This window comes from Dama dama, chromosome 19 (assembly GCF_033118175.1).
Source record: "Dama dama isolate Ldn47 chromosome 19, ASM3311817v1, whole genome shotgun sequence".
NCBI lineage: Eukaryota > Metazoa > Chordata > Mammalia > Artiodactyla > Cervidae > Dama > Dama dama.
In genome coordinates, this window is record NC_083699.1 from 2,373,811 (window position 1) to 2,391,360 (window position 17,550).

Genomic DNA, 17,550 nt, shown 5'->3' on the forward strand with positions numbered 1-17,550 from the left:
ATCATAGGAAACAAATGCCCAAATCCAATTAGCATGCCGGTAAACACTTGTCACACACGGCAACAATAATAATTACAACTTATATCCTAGAGGAAATATAAAAACCAAGAGGTAATCAAAATATCCCAATGCACTGTAGAGAAAATCTACCACATTCATTTCTTTGCATTGTCAAATATATGATCCTGAAGAAGTTTTTTTAAAAAGTAAGAGAATCCTTCAAACAATGGATAGTACCAGTGGAAACATTTTTCAAAGTCTGTTCTCCAAACTATTTCTGAGTTTAAGGAACTCTGTTCTCTATACTTTCCTTATATTTTCAAACTCATAAAAAATTCCCAGTAAATAGATTTTGATTGCACTTAACAGCAAATTAACCCTTCCCCCTAGATATTCCATATTACCTCATGAAATAGAAAACAATTCATATCTAGCTTGCCTCTAACTGGAAGCCACCATCTAAGACTTTATTCAAAAAGAGCAATAAGTCCTCCAGTAGGTTAGGGTAACTAAGGTAATTTAAATATGGGTGAATACAGGAACAAATTCCCAGGTTCCCTTACTCTCTTTGTTGAAACCCATTCTTTTGGAAAATCATTTTCTTTAGGCTTTGGACAACAAAATGCATTGTCAAGAAATTTTATAGCAATAATTATAAAAGATGTCCATTTGAACCCATTGAGGTCTCACTGATTTTATAACACCCAGCAGACTTCCCTGCAGGAGAACGCTATATTTATGTGAGCAATATATGCGACGATTGAGATCGTAAAATTAAATGACCACATACAACTGTCATTTATATGATGAGCGCCTACATATGTAATGGCTGGTTTATTTTGCAGCGTCGGGTTGCGTTAAATGGTCCTCTCTCAGTGAACGTTTTTAATCACGCATTTCTTCACTCTTTCTGCAATATTACACTTGAAGGACTAGTAAGCAGTTTGCTATGAAATGCTAAATGGTTACTGGCACTGCTATTCTGACAGAAGAGCTCACTAAAATAGAAGTACAGTACATATTGTATGCAATTGTTTTATGAGGGACATTATGGTTACTAGAATAACATTTCACAATTACCAACTGCTGAGAGAAAAGTCATTAAGATATTTGGCGAGCCAGTGCAATTTTTCAACAGAGCTATAGTACAAGACCTTAGAACGGCTTCCATAGGGGGAGACAGGCTGTCTCACAAGAGAAAAAAAATAAATCAAGTCTCAAGTCTCTGTTGTTTGATTTATACCGTGCTATTTTCAGAGTCCAGTGAGGAAGTTACAGAATATTGTCAGGAGTGTCAGAGCGATGGGGAATGCTGATAGAAAATACGAGTATACTCATATACAATAATTTCTGGTATATGTGTGTGATCCTGCTGTGTGTAAATGATTAACCTCTTGTGATAATTCTTAGGACAATGTCAATGTACTAAAACTCACTTTTTCCTGGGGAAATACTTTGGAGATTAACTTGTGTATTTTATACAGCTAATTTCTTTTTTTTTTTTTTAAATGAAAAGACATTTATGGATGGGGGAAGTGAGAGAGTAGGGATCCACCTGTAAACATTTCACCCAAATAAGGAGGATAAAAATAAGTAGTTTGCTGTAAACATTTAATGTTTCCTGCCAGGACTATTAGTGGTTAAAAAAAAGTGATGATAATTTTGTAAGTGCTGTGTGTAGATATGCGTATTTTATATATAAAATGTACAATAGTGTATACATATATCTGTATATACTTGAAATATGCATACATGTATGCATATAATATATATAAGATAGATAGCTTTTTGATCTCTGAACTGACAAGGATTGTCCTCTGTTACTGCCAACGCTACTTCCATTACTTCTATTTTTTAAATCAGGATAAAACACCATCATTCACCAAAAGCAAATATACCTTGGGCTGTGCTTCTACAATAACAAAAATAGACCAAATTGGAATTAGAGTCCAGTATGTCAATGTGTATGGATAACGGTGAAGGCAAGACGAAACAGCATCTCCCTTCCCACTGCTGTGATCTGCTCAGTAAGTGACACGTTACCTTACACAGAGCTCCCAGTTAGCAACTGTTGTTCCAGTAAATTACATTTAAAAACCACTGGAAATCTTTTAATAAATAGTCAAACAGATATTTTAAATTTACCAGAAAACTGGATTCTATTTTATTTAATACTTTGGACTTCAGTAAAAAGATCTTGAGTTTCTCACAAAAATTATAAAGGAGGAAAAAAGACACTCAGTCAATTCAGTTAAAAAAAAATCAGCAAACCAGCCAAATTTTTCATTCTTTGATGTTTCGGTGCATAAAGAAATGCCTAAAGGATATGTAACTGACAGAATCATCACGTTCAGCTGGCTCATCACAGCCAACTCTTATCTACATCAGGCCCTCTGTGACTTATTTTTTATTAGCCAGTTTTAACTCCCTGTTTACTGATAATAAAACTCACCAATATCATTAAGATTGATGTGGTGTGTGCGTGTTCAGTCACTCACTCGTGTCTAATTTTTGCAACCCTACGGACTGTGACCCACCAGGCTCCTCTATCCATGGAATCCTCCAGGCAAGGATAGTGGAGTGGGTTTCCATTTCCCCCTGCAGGGAAAATCCCCAGCTCAGGAACCAAACCCAAGTCTCCTGCAGCCCCTGCATTGGCGGGAGGATTCTTTACCACGAAGCCACTGGGGAAGCCCAAGACCAATGTGGAGATCACCTTATTCGTAAAAAAAGGGAAACAGCTTGGGGCAGCACTAAGGCGACAAGAAAGATATTTTTTGTTTTTTAAATTGTAATATAGTTGCTTTACAATGTTGTGTTCGTTTCTGATGCACAGCAGAGCGAGTGGGCCACACACATACATCTGTCTCCTCTTCCTTGGATGTCTCTAGCACTTAGGTCACCACAGCAGCGCTGGGTGACGCCCCCGTGCGCTGCAGTAGGTTCTCACTAGTCACCTATTTACACATGGTATCAGTAGCCTATCTATGTCAATCCCAACCTCCCATTCCATCCCACCACACCCCGCCCCTTCTTGGTATCCATACATTTGTGACCTATGTCTGCGTTTCTATTTGCTTTGAAAATAAGTTTACCTATACTATTTTCTAGATTCCACGTATATGTGTTAATATATAATATGTTTTTCTCTTTCTGACTTATTTCACCCTATCTAATAGTTTCTAGGTCCATCTTCATCTTTACAGATGACCCAGTTTCTTTCCTTTTTGTGGCTGAGTAATATTCCGTTGTACATATGGACCCCCATCTTCTTTATCCACTCCTCTGTTGATGGACATTTAGGCTGCTTCCGTGTCCTGGGTGTGGCTTCGCAGGTGATGAGGGGTGAAGAATCTGCCTACTAATGTGGGAGCTGCAGAAGATGTGGTCCCAGTCCCGGGTCAGGAACACCACTGGAGGAGAAAATGGTCACGTGCTTCAGAATGCTTGCCAGGATAACCCCATGGTCCCAGGAGACTGGAGGAATGCATGGGCCGCAGAGAGGGAGGCACGGCTGAGCACACACGCACCCCGTCCCGGCTGTTGTAAGGAGGGCTGCAGGGACCACCGGGAGCGCGGATCTTTGTGAGTTATGGTTTCCCTGGGTACACGCCCAGGAGTGAGATTGATGGGTCATACGGCAGCTTTATTTTTACTTTAAAGTTGTTGTTCTCGACAGAAGTGATGTTTCCTAACAAGAAAATATGTTAACTCTTTTTTTTTTTTTTTTTTGAGGTTTTTTTTTTTTTTTATTAGTTGGAGGCTAATTACTTCACAACATTTCAGTGGGTTTTGTCATACATTGATATGAATCAGCCATAGATTTACACGTATTCCCCATCCCGATCCCCCGCTCCCACCTCCCTCTCCACCCGATTCCGCTGGGTCTTCCCAGTGCACCAGGCCCGAGCACTTGTCTCATGCATCCCACCTGGGCTGGTGATCTGTTTCACCATAGATAGTATACATGCTGTTCTTTCGAAACATCCCACCCTCACCTTCTCCCACAGAGTTCAAAAGTCTGTTCTGTATTTCTGTCTCTCTTTTTCTGTTTTGCATATAGGGTTATCGTTACCATCTTTCTAAATTCCATATATATGTGCTAGTATGCTGTAGTGTTCTTTATCTTTCTGGCTTACTTCACTCTGTATATGACCCAGCAATCCCACTTCTGGGCATACACACTGAGGAAACCAGATCTGAAAGGGACACGTGCACCCCAATGTTCATCGCAGCACTGTTTATAATAGCCAGGACATGGAAGCAACCTAGATGCCCATCAGCAGACGAATGGATAAGGAAGCTGTGGTACATATACACCATGGAATATTACTCAGCCGTTAAAAAGAATTCATTTGAATCAGTCCTGATGAGATGGATGAAACTGGAGCCCCTTATACAAAATATGTTAACTCTTGACTACTGATTTTCCAACAATCTCCTTTTGATCCATATACTTTGTTTCAAACAAACTTATAGTATATTATACAGATGACATAGAGTATAATTTATTTTAATTAGAATCACAAGTTTCTCTCTTACATACCCTTCCACATCCCATCATAGCTACATTTCTTACCAGCAGTAGTCAAGGCAGTCAGTAAATTTCTAGGCCTAGATATTTGGATTGTGGGAGAATAAAAGAGCTAGAAACTGTTGTCCTTTCATTCTAATTCTCTCTATCTATCCCAGATCCAATCTAGGTCCAGTAATAGGTCAGACACCTGTATACATAGTCATTCCATTACTTCATGTAGGAAGGAGTTAACTCCACTCTACAGAAAAAGATGCAGGAAAATCAATGACTTCTTCCCTTTCCCCTGCTTCCTCTTCTCCTTCTTCTTCTCCCTTCCTCCCCCTCTTTCTCCTTCTACTTTGTCTTTTTGGCTAATATTTCTTTTCCTGTATCTCCTTCCTCCTGCATATGAATGAATGAATATACAGACGAATGAATTAGTCAGTAATTGGAATAAATATAAGAGGGAAGGAATAGTTTGAATTATTGGAAAATATATATTTTGATTATAGTTCCATAATACATTTCCTATATTAAGTACATACATTTAGTTACCTTACAGTGGAAAATATTTACAAGAATATTATGTTTCCCGTATACAGATATTGAAGACGTTATTCACCTTTGATAAAAAAAAATATCCGCACAGTGCAGAAAACTTTAGAGAAACATCTCAGCCCCGGAAGGCACTGTCTTTGTCAAACTAATAGGATTTTTTAATAGAGCAGCAGACACCTTAAAAGTGCTGAATAGCAGCCCTTAGAAAAAAGACTTTAACAAAATCCACACTTCAGTTGAAAGAGGGCTGTGGAAACCTACCTGGTAAACAAAATCGCTTTAGTTTTTCCAAGTCTTCCAGGCTCGTGACCCTGGGGAAAGCTTAATTAAACTCAATGAAGAAAAAAATTAAATCATAAAAGTTGAACAAGTCAAAATATAAAACATTCAATTATTATTGCCTGCTGGGGTTTGTTTTGTAAATATTTTATTCACAGTCCACACTTGGCTTCCTCTTCTCCTCATCTTTTAAGGGTCATCTGGGGAATAAACCCACGCTTCCCCACTCTGTCGCTTGACTTCCTGTAAGTCTTCTTATAATTTATTAAATGATGTTTTTAGAAATATAAGTACTTCAAGTTTTCCTTCTCATCGTTTTGTGTGTTGTTCTTTTCACCCTTTGAACAGCTTCAATTAGAGATATAAAAAAGACCCATTTGGCCATCAGTCCATCCTTTGGGGATTTGGCCACAATTGTTTCTTTCATGGGGCTGCCTCCAGTCCTGCTAATACAGTACAAAAACACTACATTAAATGTCCCAATATGACATAACTCTCCCAAGATGGAAAGGAATTTTCTCATTCAATATACAGAAAACCTTCGGTAGTGGCTCTCATTTATGTGACGCTTTCTAAAATAACATGTAGACATCAGATTCAACTTGTTAACTTTTCTATTATGTACTTGTTTATAAACTGTGAGTTCAAGGTGAATACTGAACTAAGTTTAAAGAGCATTAAATGTTAATAAGCCGCCAAGGACCAAGTCTATTTTGAAATAAATGAGCCTAAAGTCTATTGTTTTTAATCATTATCTTGATAATCATTCACCATATCATCATGATATTTCAGTTCCAACAAGACTACATAGTTTTGCCACTAAACTCAAATTATTAGAAAGTGTTAGTATCAGATTCATCTTTTATGATAAACATAAAATATTTTATATTTTACTTCATATTATAATATCATTCTTATTTGGAGGTTGACTCAAGTATCATTTTATTAATCAAGTCATGCTTTATAGGCCAATGAGAACGTGCTGTTCAAATGACAAGCTGCTTTCAACTTTCATTAATTTGATTCTCACATATTCAGTCTTGTTAAATAGGAGGATAATAAGTAACAGTAATAAATACACATCTTATTCTACAGCATCTCTTGGTATAAGTTAATCATTTTCATGACTGTCAATTATTTTGGAATGGTCTTCCTGTGTGTGACAACATTCCCACACTGAGAGTCCCCTCCCCAAATTGGATGAGGAACCCAAATGCATTAGTTCCCTTGCGTTTACAGCCACATCAGCCATACAAGGCGAGATGAGACTTTCTGGATACGATCACCACCATGTCAAGTACAAAGTGACGGTACAGAGCTTCTGTGTTGCTGGTACAGCTGAAATGAAAGTGTCTAGCGTGGAGCTACTGGGAAAGCAGTGACTTCCAGGCCGCGGGAGCAGAAGTTTCAGAAAAGCCGCGTTCCTGGTCTTTGCTTCTCTGTGGTGGCTGAGGCTTCTCCTTGCTGTGAGCCTTGCAGGCACTGTAGCACTGGAAGCATTCACATGTGAGTATAAAGATATATTTAATTTGGAATCATGGTCTCTCCAGCCCTTCTGAAGATTCTCTGAGACACCTAATATCGTTTAATAAACTGTTTTTTCTGTTTAAGTCTGCCAGAGAGGATTCTGGTGCTTGCAACTCAGAACCCTGACTGATATACATAACTCATTATACACGTAAGAACATTAAAGCTTGGACATTTCATCCTCTATGATTATGAGATTGGACGAAAAATAAACTAACAATAGGTAAATGAATGTTCACAGGAGTTTTTGAAACCTAAGTTATGATCTAATTTGATAAGCTATAAAATGACTTGGTACAATCAGTAAAAAGAAGCATGAAATGACCAAGAAATAGTTTAAAAAATAATTATGTAGTCAGAGACAGCTGCATGTGACCAAGAAGAATGCTTTAAAATTTAAAATTGTAGTTATTTAAGGGTACATTGAAAAACTTGTTCATCCTCACTGTCTGAGGTATAATTGCTGAGGATCCCTTGCCTAAAGGTGAATGAGTAAACTTGAGATGCAATGATATTAAAATCTCAACAAGAAGGAAGTCTTGAAAAGGCAAATGATATATAAAAATAACTTTAAAGAGTATGCTATAGTTTCCACTTTGAAAAATCAGTATTCAATAAACATTTAAAGAAAAAAAGTGGTAAGCAAAAGCAGCAAACAGAAGTTCTCTGAAGAGTGACTCTGAATTATGAAATAGTGTTTTATATGCCAGGGTAGTAAATGAGGAGTTCTAATTTGGTGCAACCAATTCATCCATCTCTAATTTACGCTCCTCACTGTGTCATTCATTGACTAATGCTTGAAACACAGAGATGACTAACAAGATGCCTCTTGTTCATTAGGACAACTCTTGACACCAAAACAGTGATGCAGTTATCCCCAAAGCAGCAGACTGTTACCAAACTGATTTATGTGCTATCACTAGGACACTTTTAAATTCATCACTAATCACATGAGTATAATATAAAATTCAACTGAGAATTCAGAATTTAGCTCTGAAAGAACATCTCAGCTACACACATAATTGCAAATGAACATTTGAACAACTGAAATATATTTAGCAGAGAGAACCAGAGTTAATTGATCATTCATCTTCCAAAAAAATAAAAATCAATGTTCTTACATGGCTTTTGAGATATCACATAAAAGAGAGGGGGAAAAAGCTGTACTCTGAAGCTGAGTACTCACAAAACCTAATATTATATTCAAATTAAATAAATCAAGATGTGACTATTTTTCTAAAATCTGTCAGTTGATTTGATATTGAATTTGAGGCCTGTTGTTCAAAGATGGAAAATTTTAAACAGGTAATTCAAGATGGAAACTTCACATGCATGAAGTTTGAATACAAGTCTCTTAAAAATGATAAAATGAAAAAAATACATTCACTTGCTTGATAAACAGAGACATCACATATATTATGAGAACATGTTTTCCATATGGCCTATTATGTTTAATGCTAATATCCATTTGTGGGAAAATGCTGGGTTGTATGAGTCACAAACTGGAATCAAGATCGCTGGCAGAAATATCAACAACCTCAGATATACATATGATACCACTCTAATTGCAGAAAGTGCAGAGGAACTAAAGCACTTCTTCATGTGAGTGAAAGAGGAGAGCAAAAAGGCTGGCTTGAAACTCAACATTCAAAAAACTAAGATAATGGCATCCAGTCCCATAACCTCATGGCAGATAGAAGGAGAAAAAGTGGAAGAAGTAATAGATTTTCTTTTCTTGGGCTCCAAAATCACTGCAGACGGTGATTGCAGCCATGAAATAAAAAGATGCTTGCTTCTTAGAAGGAAAGGTATGACAAACCTAGACAGTGTATTCAAAAGAGTAGGCATCACTTTGTATAGCCAAAGCCATGGTTTTTCCAGTCATCATGTACAGATGTGAGTCTTGGACCATAGAGAAAGCTGAGCACCAAAGAATCAACGCTTTCAATCTGTGGTGCTGGAGAAGACTCATGAGAGTCCCTTGGACTGCAAGGAGATCAAACCAGTCAATTCTAAAGGAAATCAACCCTGAATATTCATTAGAAGAATTGTTGCTGAAGCTGAAGCTCCAATACTTTGGCCACCTGATAGGAAGAGCTGACTCATTGGAAAAGACCCTGATGCTGGAAAAGATTGAAGGCCAAAGGAGAAGAGGGTGGCAGAGGATGAAATGGTTAGATGGAATCACTGACTCAATGGAATGAATTTGAGCAAACTACAGCAGATGATAAAGAATCTGCCTTCAGTGTAGGAGATCCAAGTTGGATTTCTAGGTCGAGAAGATCCCCTGGAGAAGGCAATGGTAATCCACTCCAGTATTCTTGCCTGGAGAATTCCATGGACAGAGGAGCCTGGTGGGCCACAGTCCAGGGGTAGCTGAGTAGGACACGACTTATCGACTGAACAACAAGAGTAGCAACTACGGAGAGAGATATTAACTGGAATTCTTCCTCCCATTCTGCACTCATAGATTCCTTCAATGTAACCCCAAAGTATATCTTAAACATCTCCTCGCCAGCCTCCACGACCACTTACAAAAGCTACACTTGATGAGCTCACCATCATATCCTGTTAAGCAAGGGGCACAGCCAGGTGGTTATGAGCGCAGGCTCTTGAGTTCAATTGCCAGCTTTGAAAACTGCTAAACAAATAATTTCAGGGAAGGAGTTTAACTTCTATGCGCCTCAGTTCCCTCACATATAAAATAGGGTTGCTAGATAAGTGAGGTTATGTACATTTATTGCTTAGGATAGCACCTGACAGATGATATCAAATGTTAGCTAATAATTGTCGTTACCATGTTTAAAATCCACCAGCCCAGCCCTGTCACGGTCAGGAGAAGAAGAGTAGTTAGCAATCATGCAGGGAGTGTGATAATAAGGAAGGGACGGGACAAACCCTCTCCACCTCCAGCTCCTGAGGGAAAGGCAGATGTCAGGGCATCTGAACCCTAAACTGGCCTGTTGTTGACAGTCACCCAGTTTGGCCTGATGCTTATCTGTTCCTTGAAACTTCATCCAGCTTCCTAGGCTATAGCCATCCCGATATTAACAAATTCATACCCAGCAGTGTAGGATTGTTGTTTGTTTTTTTTTTTTTTAATGTGAACCATTTTTTAAATTCTTTATTGAATTTGTTACAATATAGTTTTTGCTTTATGTTTCATTTTTTGGGGCTTGAGGCATGTGGGGATCTTAGTTTCCTAACCAGGGATCAGACCCCCACTTCTGCACTGGAAGGTGAAGTCTTAACCACTGGACTGCCAGGGTCCCAGCATAGGACTCTTGTATAAGCCTCCAGACAGAAGGTAATGACACGGATGCCTCATGGGGAGTGGGGGGCGTTTGGGAAAGCCTTGCTCTACCACACGATGAATCTAAAGGAATTAGTTTGAAGCATTCCCCTGGATTGGTCAGGCAATGAAGTGTGTAATGCCTGTCATATATTTAGTGAATTTCTACTGTATTCTAGACCTTGCCACATACATGATCTCACTTCCTTTGAACTCTGGAGTACAGTAATCCTTACTCCAATTCTTCTTTCCTGAATGTAATGGTGAGACGCTTTTAAATGTAATCAAAGACGCTTTTAAAAAATGAGTATACATACAATGCCAAGATGTCTGTTTTGTTGTTCTCCTTCAGTTGTGGCCAACTCTTTGCGATCCCAAGGACTGCAGCACGCCAGACCTCCCTGTCCTTCACAATCTCCTGAGTTTGATCAAACTCCTGTCTGTGATTGAGTCAGTGATGCCATCCAACCATCCCGTCCTCTGTTGCCCTCTTCTCCTCCTGCATTCAGTCTTTCCCAGCATCTAGATGTCTGTTATCAGAACTTTGGACAAGAACATAGCTATGACAGACATCAAGATGTCTGTTGGTCTTCCTCTAATAAAACAGGCATCCAAGCATATAAAAGAAACCTGGATTTGGAATCAAAAGACCAAAATTTGAATAGTCTCTATGTACTAATAGACGATCTCATCAAGTCACATGGCCTTTTGAGACCTCAATTTTCTCATCTGTTAAACGAGAAATACTGCATTTTGTGTTCTTGCAGAATTATTTTAAGAATTCAATGACACAACAAATGTGAGAGGATTCTTAAATCTGTCAAGTGCTCCATAATTATCAGCCATGAATCTGTAACCATTGTTACTATTATTATTACTATGCTTAGTTGCTCAGTTTTGTCTGACTCTTTGCGACCTTATGGAGTGTAGCCCGCCAGGCTCCTTGGTCCACGGGATTCTCCAGGCAGGAATACTGGACCATATGTGAGCTTATTGTTTTGGCTTGTTGATTAATTGCTAAGTTGTGTACAACTCTTCTGCAACCCCATGGACTATAGCCCATCAGGCTCCTCTGTCCATGGGATTTCCCAGCAAAAATACTGGAGTGGGCTACCATTTCCTTCTCCAGGGGATTTTCCAGGGATGAACCCGAGTCTCTTCACTGCGGGCAGATTTTTTACCAATGACCCACCAGGGGAGCCTAACCGTATGTGAGCAGCTCCCTTGTAAATGTCCACAGTCATCTTAATATAAAGTTATTCTCTCCTGAGCGATGTATGCTTATATACAGGAAGATAGCTTTGAAGTCTGGCATTCGTAATAGTTCATTGATTTTAGTGGAATATTTATTAATTCTACAAAAAAAACCCTATTTGTAATGTTTAATGATTAAAGTAGTTCAATGTTTCTAAATGAAATCATTGGAGAAAATAATAAAGAGCTGACTTACTTTCCCTTTTTTTTTTAAATTTCAAGACAGAAATACTTTTTTAACAAGTGGACTTCCAGAATTCTAAAGAAAAGATGCTGTCTTCTTAATAACAAAGTCTCATTAGAGAGAATCTGGAAGAATTAGCTTGAATCATCTGTAGATTTCTGTTTTTCCAGTGGTCATGTATGGATGTGAGAGTTGGACTATGAAGAAAGCTGAGCGCCGAAAAATTGATGCTTTTGAACTGCAGTGTTGGAGCAGACTCTAGAGAGTCCCTTGGACTGCAAGGAGATCCAACCAGTCCATCCTAGAGATCAGTCCTGGGTGTTCATTGGAAGGATTGATGCTGAAGGTGAAACTCCAACACTTTGGCCACCTGATGCGAAGAGTTGACTCATTGGAAAAGATCCTGATGAGGGGAGGGATTGGGGGCAGGAGGAGAAGGGGACGACAGAGGATGAGATGGTTGGATGGCATCACCGACTCGATGGACATGATTTTGAGTAAACTCCAGGTGCTGGTGATGGACAGGGAGGCCTGGCCTGCTGCGATTCATGGGATCGCAAAGAGTCGGATATGATTGAGCGACTGAACTGACTGAACTGACTGATCTTTCATCATATGTGTGCTCTTCTTTAATTTGTCTCATTTAATTAATAAGATTTTATTTTCTTACTGTTAAATGGTAAGTCTAAAGGGTCAACTCAAACATATTTTAAATTCCGTAAAATCATGCTTATCTAGAACTGAATTAATGAGCCTTTAAAATATCTAACTTTTACTCTACATATTTTATCTTGTAGTACCAACACATTATTTGTATTTTATCATGCACTACATTGAAGGATTGTTACATTTTCATAAGTAGTATATAATTCTTCACATTCTAGAATTCATTTAAAACTTGATTTTTAAAAAGATGTATATATGTTGATACACACACACACATACATCTTGCTTACTTATTTTTAAATCTGTACACTATTCTGTTAGATGAATGCACAGTATTTATTTTTCAACTGACACTTTCAACACACACACTTACTTGCTTCTATTTTTTGCCATTATGAATTATATGACGATCACTCTTATACATGTCTCGTTAAATCATGCAAGAGTCTCTCCATGGCACACATTCAGAAGTGAAAATTCTATGTTGTAAATTCCTTCAATTTTACTATGTATTACTGAACTGATCTCTAAAGAATTTGAACTATTTAACATTCTTGCTAGGAGTATCTGAAAATTTCTTTCTAACATTTGTTATTGTTAGATATTTTTCATCTTTGCCAGTGATGAAAAGTTTTCCTATGGTATAGATATGTGTACATATACATACATACATATATACGTTAGAATTGGCAATGCCATCCCTCAGTCATGTCCAACTCTTTGCCACCCCATGGACTGTAACCCACCAGGCTCCTCTGTCCATCGAATTCTCTAGGCAAGACTTTGGAATGGGTTGCATTCCCTTCTCCAGGGGATCTCCCTGACCCAGGGATTGAACCTGGGTCTCCCGCATTGCAGGCAGATTCTTCAGCTGTCTGAGCCAGCAGGGACACAATTATATATATGTATGTACATATATGTAGTTGTCACCATTTAGTCACCAAGTCACGTTTGATTTTGTGACCTCATGGACTGTAGTCCACTAAGCTCCTCTGTCCTTGAGATTTCCCAGGCAAGAATATGGGAGTGGATCTTCCCAACACAGGGATCAAACCCATGTCTTCTGCATTGGCAGGTGGATTATTTACCAGTGAGTACCAGGGAAGCCCATGTGTGTGTATGTATACACACATTGTTAATACTAATGCATAGTATTAATTATATATAATCATATATTATAGGTAATACAATCATGTGTATATTACTTTTTTAAAGCAGTCTTATCACAGCTTAATTGTGGGGAAGAGATTCTCCATATACCCCTGCCCCAGCACATGCACATTCTCCTTTATTACCGTCCCCTACCAGAGGGTATATTTGTTAAAATTGATGAACCCTACATTTATACATCATAATCACCCAGAGTCATTATTCTACATCAATAAGGTTCACTCTTCGTGTTGCACATTCTATAGGTTTGTACAAATGTACATATGTCTGTCATTATGATATCATACAGAGCATTTTCACTGCCCTAAAAATCCTCTGTGCTCTTTCTATTCACCTTCTCCCAAACTCACCCGCCAACCTCTGGCAATCACTAATCTTTCTGTCATCTCTTGGGTTTTGCCTTTTCCAGAATGTCCTACAGTTGGAATCATACAGTATGTAGGCTTTACAGATTGGCTTCTTTTGCTTAGTAATATGCATTGAAAGTTCTTCCATGTCTATTTGTGGCTTGATAGCTCATTTCTTTTCAGTGCTGGATGATATTCTACTGTCTGGATATCCTGCTTATTTACCCATTTGCCCACTGAAAGACATTTTGATTGTGTGAAGAAAAACGTGTCTTCTTCCTTTGGGTCTCTCCTTTAGTCTCACACCACAAGCACTCTGACAACACTTCTGATTTTCCTGATCACTGAATGTTTGGAGTGTCTTTCCAAACCATTCTCTGTGACACCAGCTGGGTATCCAACAACTAACTCAATGCTGACACCATCTGCCTGGAGAAGGAGTCACTCCAGGAGCCTTTCAGGAGCCCACCCAGAGTTCTCTCATTAGAGCAAACGTCAATCCTAGTGTACGAGGGTTTCAGGAGCTCTGTGCCAGGAGCAAAGACAAAGACCAAACATATATATTTTTTTATTATGAATTAAAATATCACAGGATGCTTTCACGTTTGGGGAATTGATAAATGCAGCTGCTATAAATAAATGTCCATGTGCAGGTTTACATGTGAACAAAAGTTTTCAACTCCCTTGGGTAAATGCCAATGAGAGTGATTGTTGGGTCACATGGCAAGAGTATGTTTAGTTTTATAAACTGAAGTCGCTCAGTCATGTCCGACACTCTACAACCCTATGGACTGTAGCTGACCAGGCTCCTCTGTCCATAGGATTCTCCAGGCAAGAGTACTGGAGCGGATTGCCATTTCCTTCTCCAGAGGATCTTCCCCACCCAGGGATCGAACCTGGGTCTCCTGCATTGTAGGCAGACGCTTTACCGTCTGAGCCACCAGGGAAGCCCGTTTAGTTTATAAGATACTGTCAAATTGTCCTCCACAGTGGTCGGACCATTCTGCGTTCCTACCAGCAGCGTATGAGAGTTCCTGTTGTCCCACATCCCCGCCTTCATCTGCTGTTCTTAGGGTCCTGGGTTTTGGCTATTCTAATAGGTGTGCAGAGGTACCTGGCTGTTGTTCTGATCTGCATTTTTCTGATGACATATGATGTTAAGCATCTTTTCACATGCTTATTTGCCATCCGTAAATCTTTGGTATATACAGATATCTTATATAGAGACATATGTATAGAGATGAACCTCTTACAGCTTGAATTTACATTGCCCTGATTACCAGGGAAGTCCTTTTAATTCACTTATTGTCCATTTTAATTCTTTCTGTTATGAATGAGCTATTCAATACACTTTGAAGATTCTCATCAGAAAGGTGTTACTTACTGAAATTTGTGTGCTGCAAAGTATATTCTCTCACTCAATGACTAGTTTTTCCATTTTATTTACAGTTTCTTTTGTTCAAAAAGTTTTAGTTATATTGTGGTTAATATGTATTTTCTTTTAGGATTTGTGTTCTTGTGCCTTGAGTTCATAAATCCTTCCTTACCTGAAGATCATAAAGATATGATTCTATATTTTTTGAAAAGTTTTAAAGAATCTAGTTTAACATTTTGCCTGTGGATTAACAATTTTCCAACATCATTTTATCTAAAAGCCCATCGTAGAGGAGAAAAAATATATTTCTTGGCTCACATTCTCCATTTGGGGCCCTTTAAATCACACTGACAGAAGACAGCTTCATAAGAGAAAAAGAGTGTGTTAATATGCATATCAGCATATACTAGAGAAGGAAATGGCAAGCCACTCCAATATTCTTGCCTGGAGCATCCCACGGACTGAGGAGTCTGCAGGCTACCGTCCATGGGCTGGCGAAGCGTCGGACACGACTGACTGGCCAGGCACTCCCATCGCACACACAAGCGGCGGTCAGAGGTCAGGAACTCACAGGCATGAGAACACAGAACAGGGATTCTGTAGAGAAGTGACAAGACATAGGCCTTGAGCTTCTACGGGTGACAGTCTGGGAAGGCTAGAGAGAAACCATTGGTAAGTAATTGCTGGTTACCAAAATTTATCATGTTTCTTTTGGTGCCATGTCTGTGCAGATAAAGGTCTAGAGCTGTTTCCAGTGATATAATTTCTGTCCTACCTGGTAGAGTGGGGAGGGGAGACACCCTTACAACCTTATGCCCTGCTTTTTAAGAAAAACTGAAGTATAGATTTATAATACTCTGTTACAGGTGTACAACATAGTGATTCTATATTTCAGAGGTTATGGTACATTTAAACTTATTATAAAATATTGGCTATATTGCAGTGTTGTGTCATATATCCTTGCAGCTTATTTCTTTTGTGCCTCTTAATTCCCGACCTCTTTCATCCTCTTCCTTCCTTCCCTCTCCCCACCGCTTTGTTCTCCATGAATTTGTTCCTCTCTTGTTATATTTGCTTTTTTATTTTTCAGATTCCAGATATAAGGGGCAATAGACAGTTTTTGTCTTTCTCTGACTTATTTCACCAAGCATTGTACACTGCACGTTCACCCATGTTGTTGTAAATGGCAAATTTTTTATTACTGCTGAATAATATTCCATTGTATATAAATTATAAATTCTACTTGTACATATAGGTATTTATACATATATATTTATACACACACATATATGTATGTATGCTTGTTTCTTCTTTATCCATTCATCTGTTGATGGATACTTAGGTTTCTTACATATGTTGGCTATTGTAAACAATGCTTCATGAACATTGAAGTGCATGCATTTTTTTCAAATTAGTGTTTTCATTTTCTTCAGATATATGCTGAGTAGACTTGCTGGATCATATGGTGGCTCCATGTTTAGTTTTATGCTTCCACTGCCCTCTAGAGGGGGAGATAAAATAAATATGTTTGGCCCTTTGAAGTTTTGGTAAAACACGTCTTCTCAGCCTAGGGTCTTCTGAGGCTTGGCTCACCTTCTGGTCATGAGCCTGTTGTGAATGTAGCCTGTATCTTACCAGGAGCCATAACCATCTCTAGACTTCAAGTAGCAAATCTCACTGCAGTTCCTCTTCTTGAAGGTGACTTTAGGTGCTGGAAACTTCTGTTCACTCAGTATCTAAAGTCAAGAAGTTCCTATTATCGGCCCTCCTCGCAACTTTCTATTTCTTTTCTGTTTCTGGCCTAAAAAAATGTTGCCTTTGTGTTTAAGGAAGGCCACATCCTCCATTTTCTTATTTTACCCATCTTTGGTATGTTTGTAACAAGGGGCACCAAAGTATGACGCTTCATTCTTTTAAGCAAGCACCTGTAAAAATTCAGTTTTCCTTTTCCGATAGTTGATACCTAAGTGCATTAACTTTCTAGGACTCCGGTAGCAAAGTACCACAAACTAGGTGGTTTAACACAACAGAAATTTATTGTCTTGTAGTTCTGGAGGATAGATGGCCAATATCAAGCTGTCTGTAGGGTCACGCTTTTCTTTTTTGACACCTTAGGAAAGAATCTTTCTGGGCCCCTTTCTAGCTTCTGGTAATTTGCCAGCATGCTGGGCATGCCTTGGCTTGCAGCTACAGTGTATCAATCCACTGTCAAAATGGTATTTTCCTCTCTTTGTCTCTTTCCTCACCATAAAAGGATACCAGTTCAGTTCAGTGCAGTTCAGTCGCTCAGTCGTGTCCGACTTTTTGCAAATCCATGGACTGCAGCATGCCAGGCTTCCCTGTCCATCAGCAACTCCCAGAGTTTACTCAAATTCTTGTCCA

At 38.8% G+C, this 17,550-nt stretch overlaps 1 non-coding gene across 1 annotated transcript; it reads right to left on the reverse strand.

Moving 5' to 3' along the window:
• Positions 1 to 14,668: 14,668 nt before the first annotated feature.
• Positions 14,669 to 14,740, reverse strand: TRNAC-ACA (transfer RNA cysteine (anticodon ACA)). The gene has a single exon. It is a non-coding gene; the product is annotated as a tRNA-Cys (tRNA).
• Positions 14,741 to 17,550: the final 2,810 nt, after the last annotated feature.